We start from the raw sequence: 13,423 nt of genomic DNA, 5'->3' as shown, positions 1-13,423 counted from the left end.
TACTGAGGGATGACTGTATAGGCAAGGCTTCCAGAATTGTCTACTTCTAAAGGGGTGGTGAATTAAAATCACTTAAAATTTTAAATAGAACTATATATTTTCCTTCCTCTCCCTACTCCCTCTTGTTCTTTCTTCTGTTTTAAGAATTACTCTTATAATGAAGCATGGATATAACTTGGGGTAGAGTCCTATGCCACAGAGTATAGGGGCGGGTGAAAGATAATTGATTGCTGGCACATATTAGGGAAGATACAGCCTCTCCTGTCTTTTGGGAAAATTACCAAAGTTAACAGGTTATTCAGTCTTTTGAAGAGCTTCTTACAAACTTGGTACCTGGAAACCATCTGGCCATTTGTTACCTAGCCTCCAGAAATGTACCAGTTAATCTCCCAATAGCAATATGAGAGAATACCCCTTTCCTTACATTATGGCTTATTTGATAGATTTAAAAATGGTATCTCATTTAATTTTTATTTATTGATTTGTGTAGTTAAAAAATTATTTCTTTTTAAATTTATTTATTTAATTTTGGCTGTGTTGGGTCCTCGTTGCTGCACGCGGGCCTCTCGTTGCGGCGAGCAGGGGCTACTCTTCGTTGCGGTGTGGTTTAAAAACTTGGTTTTTAAAGTTGTTGTTGTTTAGCCCTCTTACCCCCATTGGAACCTTAAAATCATTTTAAGTCCTCTAGTTAAGCCTCAGGACAGCTTTTACACTGAGTGTCTGAGTTTCCCTCAGCATTCCTGACACCTTGTAAGTCTTTCCTTGTCTTCAGGGAAGAGGTTCTCTTTATTGCAGATGTATGTTGTTTTATCAGGTTAGTGTTTAAAGAAAAAAAGTTTCCGTCAATCTGAACGCCTTTAACCTGGGCATACATTCTTTAGTTTGTTACATTGTTCTATTATTATTTTACACCCTTTTGAGTCACATATTTAGGTCACCCATTAGTTTATAAAAGCATTTGAGTTTGTGAATCCTTGGTTAATGTTTCCTCAGGTGTTTGGTGTGCTCCCCTGGTTGTTTTTGTGTTATCAGTAAATTATACCATAGTCTGCCCTAGTTGCTCAGACAATAAGCCTAGAAGTTGTCTTTACATCTTTGTTCTGAGACTTCACGGGTGGCGCAGTGGTTAAGAATCCCCCTGCTAACGCAGGGGACACGAGTTTGAACCCTGGTCCGGGAAGATCCCACATGCCGTGGAGCAACCAAGCCCATGCGCCACAACTACCAAGCCTGCAGTCTAGAGCCCGCGAGCCACAACTACCGAGCCCGTGTGCTGCAACTACTAAAGCCCACGTACCTAGAGCCTGTGCTCCGCAACAAGAGATGCCACCCAAGTGAGAAGTCTGCGCACCACGATGAAGAGTAGCCCCTGCTTGCCACAACTAGAGAAAGCCCGCGCACAGCAACGAAGACCCAACGCAGCCAAAAATTTTTTTTTAATTAAAAACAAAAATCTTTATTCCATATTCTACAACCATTATATCAGCAAGTCCTATCTGGCTCATTTCCACCATCTCCACTGCTACTGTTACTCTCTAAACCACTTGGATCTCCTCTAAACAACAATAACTTTCTTACTCATCTCCTTGCTTCCGCTTGCCTCTCTATTCTTTTTATTTATTTATTTAAAATTTTATTTATTTATTTATTTTTGGCTGTGTTGGGTCTTCGTTCCTTTGCATGGTCTTTCTTTAGTTGGGTTGAGCAGGGGCTACTCTTCGTTGCAGTGTGTGGGCTTCTCATTGCTGTGGCTTCTCTTGTTGCAGAGCACGGGCTCTAGCCACACGGGCTTCAGTAGTTGTGGCACGTGGGCTCAGTAGTTGTAGCACGCGGGCTCTAGAGTGCAGGCTCAGTAGTTGTGGCGCACGGGGCCCAGTTGCTCCACGGCATGTGGAATCTTCCCGGACCAGGGCTTGAACCCATGTCTCCTTCATTGGCAGGCGGATTCTTAACCACTGTGCCACCAGGGAAGCCCCTCTTTTTATTTATTTATTTATTTATTTATTTATTTTAAACATCTTTATTGAAGTATAATTGCCTTACAATGGTGTGTTAGCTTCTGTATTTATTTTTTTATTGAGGTATAATTGACATAACACATTACATTAGTTTTAGGTGTACAACATAATGATATTTGTATATATTGTAAAATGACCACAATAAGTATAGTTAACAGCTGTCACCATGCACAGTTACAAAAAACAATTTTTTATTTATGAGAACTTTTAAGATCTCTTGTCTTTGCAGCTTTCAAATATGCAATATAGTATTATTAACTAGAGTTGCCATGCTGTTCATTACATCCCCATGACTTATTTATTTTATAACTGGAAGTTTGTACCTTTTGATCCCCTTCACCCATTTTTCCCACCCTACCCCCCACCTCTGGCAACCACCAATCTGTTCTCTTTTTCTATGAGTTTTGTTTTGTTTTTTTAATTCTACATATAAGTGAGCTCATACGGTATTTCTTTCTCTGTCTGACTTATTTCACTTAGTATAATACCCTCAAGGTCCATTCATGTTATAGCAAAGGGCAAGCTTTCATTTTTTTTTTATGGTTGAATAATATTCCTCTGTGTGTATACAGGTTTATTCTTTAATATGTTTCCCTTGAAAGAATATAAGCTCCAGAAGCTAAGGATTTTTCTGTTTTAGTCACCAGTGGGTTCTCCATGTTTTGTATGTGATAGATGCCAGGGGGGAAAACCCACACATGTGAGTGTGTGTGCGCATGTGTGCGCATGCATACACACACAGACACACACCTTTCTAAAGAATGAATGTAGGAGAATTCTCTCCCATTTATGAAAGAAGTATGTTTTGGTCCTTTTTCCTGGTGCCATTTATTTATTATTTTACTTCCTAATCTTCATAATGTTTCTCAATTGGGGGCAATACTTCTTTATCCCCAGGGTTTGTATATGTTAAACACATGTGGTATTTATTACAATGGCTGTTTTAAAGTCATTGAATGGGACTTTGAAAAGTCAGTTACATATAAATAATGAAATGTGAAACGTTCAAATAGCCTCTTATGTTAACAGTAAATTACATCAGCATCTCGCTTATATTTGTGTAACTATTTGGAGTCTCTGGCTTTCTCTCAATGGATTACAATAAGGGTCAGCAAACATTTTCTGTAAAGGGCCAGATGGTACACATTTTTGATTTTGCAGCCAATTGTCTCTTTCACCACTACTCAACTCTGCCATTGTTGCATGAAAGCAGCCATAGACAATATGTAAATGAATGGCTGTGGCTGTTCCAATAAAACTTTCTAAGTATCTTGTAATTTTCATATGTCAAGAAATACTGTCCTTTTAAAATTCCCCCAACCATTTAAAAATGTAAAAAGTTCTTATCTCATGGGAAGTACCAAAATAGACATGTGGCCCCGGGCCATAGTTGCTGGCCTCCTGTCTACAGTTACTTCTGTACTGAAGCATCCTGTCATATACAAGTTTAAAATAGACAGTAAATGATGGTGGCCTCTCTTTGGGTAGAAACAATATAGGTTATGTAAAGAGAAATGAATTTTATTTATTTTTTAAATCTGCCAAATCTAACTTTTTAATTTTTATACAATTTTTAAAGGTTACTTTCCATTTACAGTTATTACAAAATATTGACTATTTTACCGTGTTGTACAATACATACTTGACACCCAGTAGTTTTGTATCTTGCACTGCCCCACCCCTATACTGCCCCTCCCCCAACACTGATAACCACTAGTTTGTTCTCTGTGTCTGTGAGTTTGCTTCTTTTTTGCTACATTCACTAGTTTGTTGTATTTTTTAGATTCCACATATAAGTGATATCACACAGTATTTGTCTTTATCTGACTTATTTCAGTTAGCATAATGCCCTCTAAGTCCATCCGTGTTGCTACAAATGGCAACATTTTCATTCTTTTTTATGGCTCGTTTTGTGTGTGTGTGTGTATCACATCTTTTTTACCCATTTATCTTTTGATGGACACTTAGGTTGCTTCCATATCTTGGCAATTATAAATAATGCTGCTATGAACATTGGGGTGCATGTATCTTTTCGAATAAATGTTTTTTCTTTTTTTGATATATACTCAGGAGTTGAATTGCTGGGTCATGTGATAGTTCTGTTTTTATTTTTCACAGCATTTCCATACTATTTTCCACAATAGCTGCACCAATTTACATTCCCACCAACAGTGTACAAGGGTTCCCTTTTCTCCACATCCTCGCCAATATTTGTTATTTGTGTTCTTTTTGATTCAGTTCTTCTGCCCACTTTTTAGTCGGGTTGTTTTTTTTTGATGTCGTGTTGTATGAGCTGTTTACATATGTTAGGTATTAATGCCCTATCCATCATATCATTTGCAAATATTTCTTCCATTTACTAGGTTGTCTTTCCATTTTGTCGATGGTTTCCTTTGCTGTGCAAAAGCTTATAAGTTTAATTTGGTCCCATTTGTTTATTTTTGCTTTTATTTTCTTTACTTTAGGAGGTGGATCCAAAAAAATATTGCTGCAATTTATGTCAAAGAGTATTCTGCCTATGTTGTTCTCTAGGAGTTTTATACTGTTTGGTCTTACATTTAAGCCTTTAATCCATTTAGAGTTTATTTTTGTGTATGGTGTCAGAGAGTGTTCTAATTTATTTCTTTTACATGTAGCTGTCCAGTTTTTCCAGCACCACTTATTGGAGAGACTGTCTTTTCTCCATTGTATATTCTTGCCTCCTTTGTCATAGATTAATTGATCATAAGTGCTTGGGTTTATTTCTGGGCTCTCTATCCTGTTTCATTGATCTATGTGTCTGTTCTTATGCCAGTATTGTACTGTTTTGATGACTGTAGCTTTTTTGTATAGTCTGAAGTCAAGGAGCATGAATTCTCCAGCTCTGTTCTTCTTTCTCAAGATTGTTTTGGCTATTTGGGGTCTTAGGTGTTTCATATAAATTTTAAAATTATTTGTTCTAGTTCTGTGAAAAATGCCATTGGTATTTTGATAGGACTTGCATTGAATCTGTAGATTGCCTTGGGTAGTATGGTCATTTTAACAACATTGATTCTTCCAAACCAGGAACATGGTATATCTTTCCATCTGTTGTGTCATCTTCAGTTTCTTTCATCAGTGTCTTAGAGTTTTCAGAGTATAGGTCTTCGCCTCCTTAGGTAGGCTTATTCCTAGATGTTCTATTCTTTTTGATGTGTTGGTGAATGAGATTGTTTTCTTAATTTCTCTGATAGTTCGTTGCTAGTGTATAGAAATGCAACAGATTTCTGCACATTAATTTTGTATCCTGCAACTATACCAAATTCATTGATGAGCTCTAGTAGTTTTCTGGTAGCATGTTTAGGATTTCCTGTGTATAGTGTCACGTCATCTGCACACAGGGACAGTTTTACTTCTTCCTTTCCAATTTGGATTTTTAAAATTTCTTTTTCTTTTCTGAATACTGTGGCTGGAACTTCCAAAACTGTGTTGAATAAAAGTGGCAAGGGTGGGCATTCTTGTCTTGTTCCTGATCTTAGAGGAAATGCTTTCAGCTTTTCACCATTGAGTATGATGTCAACTGTGGGTTTGTCATATATGACATTTATTATGTTGAGGTATATTCCCTCTATGCCCACTTTCTGGAGAGTTTTTATCATAAATGGATGTTGAATTTTATCCAAAGCTTTTTCTGCATCTATTGAGATGATCATATGGTTTTTATTCTTCAATTTGTTAATGTTGTGTATCACATTGATTGATTAGCAGCTATTGAAAAATCCTTGCATCCCTAGGATAAATCCCACTTGACCATGGTGTATGATCTTTTTAATGTATTGTTAGATTTGGTTTGCTGGTATTTTGTTGAGGATTTTTACATCTCTATTCATCAGTGATATTGGTCTGTAATTTTCTTTTTTTGTAGTATCTTTGTCTGGTTTTGGTATCAGGGTGGTGCTGGCCTCATAGAATGAGTTCAGAAGTGTTCCTTCCTCTGCAGTTTTTTTGCACTGTTTCAGAAGGATAGATGCTAACTCTTCTCTAAATGTTTGGTAGAATTCATCTGTGAAGCCATCTGGTCCTGGACTTTTGTTTTGGGAGTTTTTAAATTACTGATTCAATTGCAGTACTGGTAATTGGTCTGTTGATGTTTTCTATTTCTTCCTGGTTCAGTTTTGGGAGATTGTGCCTTTCTAAGAATTTGTCCATTTCTTCTAGGTTGTCTATTGTATTGGTGTATAGTTGCTCTTCGTAGTCTCTTATGATCTGTTATATTTCTGTGGTATCGGTTGTAACTTCTCCTTTTTCACTTCTGATTTTATTGATTTGGACCTTCTCCCTTTTTTTCTTGTGTAGTCTGGCTATAGGTTTATCAATTTTGTTTATCTTTTCAAAGAACTAGCTTTTAGTTTCATTGATCTATTTTTGTTTTTTAGTCTATATTTCATTTATTTCTTCTTTGATCTTTATGGCTTCTTTCCTTCTACTAATTTTAGGTTTTGTTTGTTCTTTCTCTAATTGCTTTAGTAAGGTTAGGTTGTTCATTTGAGATTTTTCTGGTTTCCTGAGGTAAGCTTGTATTGCTCTAAACTTCCCTCTTAGAACTGCTTTTGCCACATCCCCTAGGTTTTAGTTCAGCTTTTTTTTTTCATTTGTCTCTAAGTATTTTTTAATTTCCTCTTTGATTTCTTCAGTGATCCATTAGTTGTTTAGTAGCATATTTTTTATCCTCCATGTGTTTGTGTTTAGTAGCATATTTTTCATCCTCCACGTGTTTGCAGTTTTTTTCTTGTAGTTAATTTCTAGTCTCATAGCATTGTGATTGGAAAAGAAGCTTGATATGATTTCAGTTTTCTTAACCTTATCAAGGCTTGTTTTATGGCCTAGCCTGTGATCTATCATGGAGGATGGTCCATGTGCTCTTGAAAAGAAAATGTATTCAGCTTCTTTCACATGCAATGCCCTTTATATATCAATTAAGTCCATTTGGTCTAATGTGTCATTTAAGGTCTGTGTTTCCTTACTGATTTTCTATTTGGATGATCTGACCATTGATGTAATTGGGGTGTCAAAGTCCCCTACTATTATTGTGTTACTGTCGATTTCTCCTTTTATATGTTAATATTTGCCTTATATATTGAGGTGCTCCTATGTTGGTTGCATATGTATTTGAATTTTTTATCTTATTCTTGGATTGATCCATTGATCATTATGTAGTGTCCTTCTATGTCTCTTGTAACAGTTTTTATCTTAAAGTCTATTTTGTCTGATATAAGTATTGCTACTCTGGCTTTCTTTTGATTTCCATTTGCACGGAACACGTTTTTCCATCCTCTCACTTTCAGTCTGTGTGTTTCTCTAGATCTGAGGTGAGTCTCTTGTAGGTAGCATATATATAGACCATATTTTTGTATTCATTCAGCCACTTTATTCCTTTTGGTTGGAGCATTTAGTTCGTTTATGTTTAAGATAATTAACTGATATGTATGTTCTTTTTGCCATTTTGTTACTCGTTTTTTATTGGTTTTGTAGGTCGGTTTTTTTTGTTTTTTTGTTTTTTGCCTTTCTTCTTTTGCTCTCTTATGATTTTATGACTATCTTTAGTGTTATGTTTGGATTCCTTTCCTTTTTTGTGTATATATCTATTGTAGATTTTTGGTTTGCGGTTAGCAGTCTATATATATACATGATTGTTTTAAGTTGCTGATCTTTTAATTTCAAATGCATTTTTTTTGGCTGTGCCACGCAGCACGTGAGATCGACATGCAGGATCTTAGTTCCCCAACCAGGGCTCGAACCTGTGCCTCCTGCAGTGGAAGCGCGGAGTCTTAACCGCTGGACCACCAGGGAAGTCCCTCAAATGCATTTTTAAACCCCTACATTTTTAGTCTTCTCCTCTCATGATTACTGTTTTTGATATCATATTTTACTTCTGTTTTGTGTATCCCTTAACTGCTTATTGTGGATATAGATGACTTGACTACATTTTTTTGTCTTTTTAACCTCCCTGCTAGCTTTATGTATGTATGATTTCCTACCTTTAGTGTGTGTTTACCTTTACCAGTGAGCTTTTTTATTTTGTAGTTTTCTTGTTGCTAGTTGTGTCTTTTTTTGCCTAGAGAAGTTCCTTTAACGTTTGTTGTAATGTTGGTTTGGTGGTGCTGAACTCTTTTAGCTTCTACTTGTCTGTAAAGCTTTTGATTTCTCCATCAAATCTGAACGAGAACCTTGCCAGGTAGAGTATTCTTGGTTGTAGGTTTTTCCCTTTAATCACTTTAAATATATCATCCTACTCCCTTCTGGCCTGCAGAGTTTCTGCTGAAAAATCAGCTGAGAGCCTTATGGGAGTTCCCTTGCTTTTAATATTCTCTCTTTATCTTTATTTTTGTCATTTTGATTATGGTGTGTCTTGGTGTCTTCCTCTTGTGTTAATCCTGTGTGGGACTCTCTGCACTTGCTGGACTTGGGTGACTGTTTCCTTTCCCAGGTTAGCGAAGTTCTCAGCTATTGTGTCTTCACATATTTTCTCAGGCCCTTTCTTTCTCTCTTCGTCTCAGACCGCTATAATGTGAATATTAGTACACTTGATATTGTCCCAGAGGTCTCTTAAACTGTCCTCATTTCTTTTCTTTCTTTTTTCTGTTCAGCAGCAGTGATTTCCACGACTCTGTCTTCCAGCTTACTGGTCCATTCCTCTGTATCATTTAGTCTGCTATTGATTCCTTCTAGTGTGTTTTTCATTTCAGTTATTGTATTCTTCATCTCTGTTTGGTTGTTCTTTATATTTTCTAACTCTTTGTTAAAAACTTCTCACTCTGTGTATCCATTCTTCTCCTGAGTTCTTTTATCAGCTTTACAGTCATTACTCTGAGCTCTTTCTTGGGTAGATTGCCTGTCTCCACTTCATTTGCTTTTTCTTCTGGGGTTTTGTCTTGTTTCTTCATCTGGAACATGTTTCTCTGCCACCTCATTTTGTCTGAGTTGCTATTTGTATTTTTATGTATGTGGTAGGTTAGTTACATTTCTCAAACTTGGAAAAGTGGCCTTCTATAGGAGACATCCTATGTGTCCCAGCAGTGCACTCCCCTCTTGTCACCCAAGCTATATGCTCTAGGGGTTCCTCCTAAGAGGGCTGAGTGACTCCTTCTGTTGTGGAGGGCTGACTGTGCGGGTGGTCTGGCAGGCTTTTCTGGCCCCTAGTGTGATTGGTTGCCAGGCCATGCCTTGTGTGGATGCTGCTAGCTGCTGTGTGGTGGGGCCTGGTCACGAGGTGGCTTGTTTTAGATCCCTAGGGGGCCCTTGGGCTAGTGCTGGCTCACTGGTGGGTGGAGTCAGGATCCCAAAGACTCCGAGGCTGTTGCCTGTATTACACCAGGTCCCGGGATTAGTGCCTGGGGTTAGTAGTGGCATGCAGAGCTGGCTCCTGAAGTCTGGCTGAAGGGCCCAGGGATCCTAGAACGCATTTCAAATCGTTGGTGGTGGAGCCAGTTCCTGACACAGCTCGGTATGGGATCCAGGGTGTCCTGAAGCTTGTGTTGGCCTGCTAGTGGACTGGGTCTGGGCCAAGCTGGTCCCAGGATAAGGTCTGGCCTGCTGTGAGTGGGCTGGGTCTGCAGGCTGCAGGATCATAGTTTTCTTGCATCCGGTGTCTGCCCCCTGTTGGGTGAGGCTGTTCTAGAGGCTAGTGCAGGCTTCCTGGAGGGAGAGGGCAGTGCCTGCCTGTTGGTGGGTGGAAGTGGTTCTTGGCCCTTTGGTGGGCAAGGGCATGTCTTGGTGTATGTCTAGAGGTGGCTGTGGGATCACAGCGTCTTTTGGCGGCCTGTCTGCTGATGGGTGGGCCTCTGTTGCTGCTGAGTTGCTTTGCCTGAGGCGTCCCAGCACTGGTGCCTACAGGCTGTTGTGTGGGTTTAGGGTTAGGTGATGGAACTAGTGAGTGAAGATGGCAGCCACCAGCAGCAGTGGTCACACAGTAGAATGTTCCCAAATATGGCTGCCACCAGTGTCTGTGTCCTCAGGGTGAGCCACAGCCACACACACCCCCACACACACATACCTCTCCAGGAGACTGCCCAAGACCAGCAAGTAGGTCTGGCCCAGGCTCCTATCAAGTTACTGCTTTTGACCTGGGTCCCAGTGCGCATCAGATTTTGTGTGCACCCTTTTAAGAGTGAAGTTTCTTTTGCCCTCAGTCCTATGGGGCTTCTGAAATTAAGCCGCTCTGGCCTTCAAAGCCACATGCTCTGAGGTTTCATCTTCCCGGTGCAGGACCCCCGGACTGGGGAGTTTGACATGGGTCTCAGAACTCTCACTCCTATGGGAAATCCTTTGCAATATAACTGTTCTCCAGTTTGTGGGTTGCCCACCCAGGGGTATGGGATTTGATTATATCATGAGTCTGCCCCTCCTACCCATCTTGTTTTAGTTCCTTCTTTATGTCTTTAGTTGTAGAAGATCTTTTCTGGTAGGTTCCAGTCTTTTTCATTGATGGTTGTTTTGAAGACAGTTGTGATTTTGGCATGCTCATGAGATAACTGAGTCTTTCTACTCTGCCATCTTGGCTGCTCTCGAGAAGTGAATTTTAAATTGTGCAAAGAATATTAAAGACAATCCCAGATTTTGTTGCCTTGTTTTATCTGTTGGTACTCTATTGGGCCCACATCTACCAGTATCCCTTCAGGCCAATACTTCAAATTTAATATGTAAATCTTCAACAGAGTAGATTCTCAAGTAGAGTTTATAAAGGAAATTCACTTCTTGGATACTATCAAGTATCTGATATCTTGGCATTCTTTAAATAAGCTTCCTTAACATTGTTTTTGAAGAGTGAGAATTTTTTTTCTTCTGCCAGTCAGAGCTTTGATCTTGAAAAATTTGATGTGGGCAGGGAATTTAGCATTGACATAAATTATGAACTGTTGAAACAATGTGATGTTGCCAAATAAACCCTAACCTTTTAACCTGACTTCCTGAGCATCTTTGTTGAATTATTTTATGTTTTGATATCAATTGCCCTTCCAGTCTGATTTTTATAAATTTTAACTCCTACCAATAGTGAAAGTGACTGAAGTGCAGTGATTCTGAAATTCATTAAATATATTCTCAACAGGGTTGATCATGTCACCTGAGAAGAGATGAAATTAGAGGTTAGCTAAAATTTGAGATTATCCTAAATTAAAATTAATCTGAAACAAGATTAAAGTATTGATGTATGTTGTATGTTAGTATGTTATTTTCTTGGTCCTGTCCGAAGCTTAGAGAATGTTAAAGCTGAAAGGCACTGTAGGATCTTTAGTTCCTTTTCAGTTTACAGCTAAAGATTACCTTTGTGTGTTTTTTTTTGGTTTTTTTTTTTGTTTTGGCCATGCCGTGTGGCGTGTGGGATCTTAGTTCCCCGACCAGGGATTGAACCTGCACCCCCTGCATTGGGAGTGTGGAGTCTTAACCACTGGACTGCCAGGGAAGTCCCCAGCTGAGGAAATTGAGTACTTTCCTAGCATTCCGTGGCTATATAACTAAGTACTAGATACTTGGATTTGGAACTATGAGTTAACCAACATGTTATCTCACTCCTTTCTTATAAATCTTTATACATAACATCTTCCTAGGGCTTTGTTGTTGGAAAAATGTCTGTGCAGTTGTCTTTTTAATATGATTGAAGGTATTTTAATCCTAGATTGAAAAACTCTCTGATCTATACAGATTTATAGGTATCAGCAGTCTTTTACTGTCTTAAAACTCTCACCTTAACCATGTATGTCATTTATTTTGGTGACCTACTTTCAGCAGTTACCCTTTTTCATTGGTTATTAATTTCCCTGACTATTGGAGTAGTTAATATTTTCTTTCTTTCCGGTAAAGGACACAATTTACAGATCTTTCTTTCCTGGGTTATGTGGATAACTATTTAATAAATGTTAAATAGTATAGACTCTTTCCTTTGTTCTAGAGCTGTTTTCAACCATAGAATTGAACTGAGTCCCTACAGTCATCCCTCAATATCCACAGAAGATTGGTTCCAGGACCCATGGATAGCAAAATCCGTGGATATTTAAGTCTTTTAGGTATTAATGGCTAGTACAGTTGGCTCTGTGTATCTGCGGTTCACACGTCTGCGGGTACAGAGGGGTGACTGTTATTTTCACTTACAGCTGGGAACCCTTCCTAATTTTTGAATTTTAATAATAGAATTTTTTCCCACTGGAGCTAAGGATTCAGAGTAGAGTGATCATGGTAGTACTATCCATTTGACAGTGATTCAAAGTGAAAATAGAAACTCTTTCATTTTTTACATATGGAAATATAATTTTAGTGGTCTTCATGTAGAAGTGTTTGTGGAATATGAGTACTTTCATGGTCTATAATGAATAGGTGAAATAATACTATGTTTCCCATTTTTATCTGTTATTTTATACATTACATATAGTCCTATATCAATTGTATGTTGTACATTGTGAAAAGCATTGTTAGTTAAATGACATGGTAAATGATAGGTGTTTAATTCATATATTTCATTTTATATTCCTACTGTATGTGAGACTTACTGACGCGAAAATATTTTTCATTAACTCCCATTTTTGAGTGGCCCTGTCTACCCCCAATTTCCCCCTCCCCTCCAAAAAAAAAATCAGAATTGTGCAGGGAGCTCTGCTCTGATAGCACTAACAGAATTCAATGTAGACGATTATAGCTATCAAAAAATTGACCTTAGATCTCCGAGGAGAGACACTGCTTTGTTGTGTGGCTTTTGTGTAACCCTCAAATCCAGAACAAATACCTAACTGGAATGTGATGCAGATTGAATGTTCTTGTTCTTTCTTGGTGTAATTCTTTTTCCCTCTAAGTTGAACAGTGCCTGCAATTTTTTTCAACCTACTCTGCTAGGATTTTGATGGGCATTTTTTATTCCATATACTGGCTGATTGAAAAGGATAGTTTTCTCTTAGCTCTGAAAAGCCAGATACTTTACTCAGATTTATGACTCTGAAAAGATATCATCCTTGACCCAGAATCTAAAGACATTTTAAGGTGAAAGTTCCTTTAAAGGCTTTCCAAGTTGCATTTCACCTGAGTGGTTATATGAACAAATGATAAGAATCACCTTTCAGTATTGTTTTCTTGAATCAGTAACTGGTTTTAAAACCCATCATGTTTTGTTTGTCCTCTTTTTGACTGATGAACTACTTTGCTAGGTAATTTATAAATGAAGTTGACCAAGTCCCTTTGGTCTTGACTGGGAGGATGCTAAATTCTCTCTCAGATGTGACATTGTTAGATTGAAAGTCTGTCCTTAGAAGGAACACTGGAGAATGCATTGTACTAATGATTGTTGTGCTGTCTTCTCTTGCTGTGGTTAATATTAATCATCTCTTTTCCTTCCCCTTTCCTGCTGCCTCTTTTCCTTTTCTTCCTTGTCTTCCCATGTACTTTTTGAATTTATTATACTGGCC

At 38.2% G+C, this 13,423-nt stretch overlaps 1 protein-coding gene across 16 annotated transcripts in view; it reads left to right on the top strand.

The window, feature by feature from the left end:
- Positions 1 to 13,423, top strand: part of EIF4G3 (eukaryotic translation initiation factor 4 gamma 3) — a 399,095-nt gene that overhangs the window by 238,946 nt on the left and 146,726 nt on the right. The window lies entirely within an intron of this gene.

The sequence above is a fragment of the Balaenoptera ricei genome, chromosome 1 (assembly GCF_028023285.1).
Source record: "Balaenoptera ricei isolate mBalRic1 chromosome 1, mBalRic1.hap2, whole genome shotgun sequence".
In the NCBI taxonomy this organism is placed as follows: domain Eukaryota; kingdom Metazoa; phylum Chordata; class Mammalia; order Artiodactyla; family Balaenopteridae; genus Balaenoptera; species Balaenoptera ricei.
This window is presented reverse-complemented; position numbering and strand designations above follow the sequence as displayed.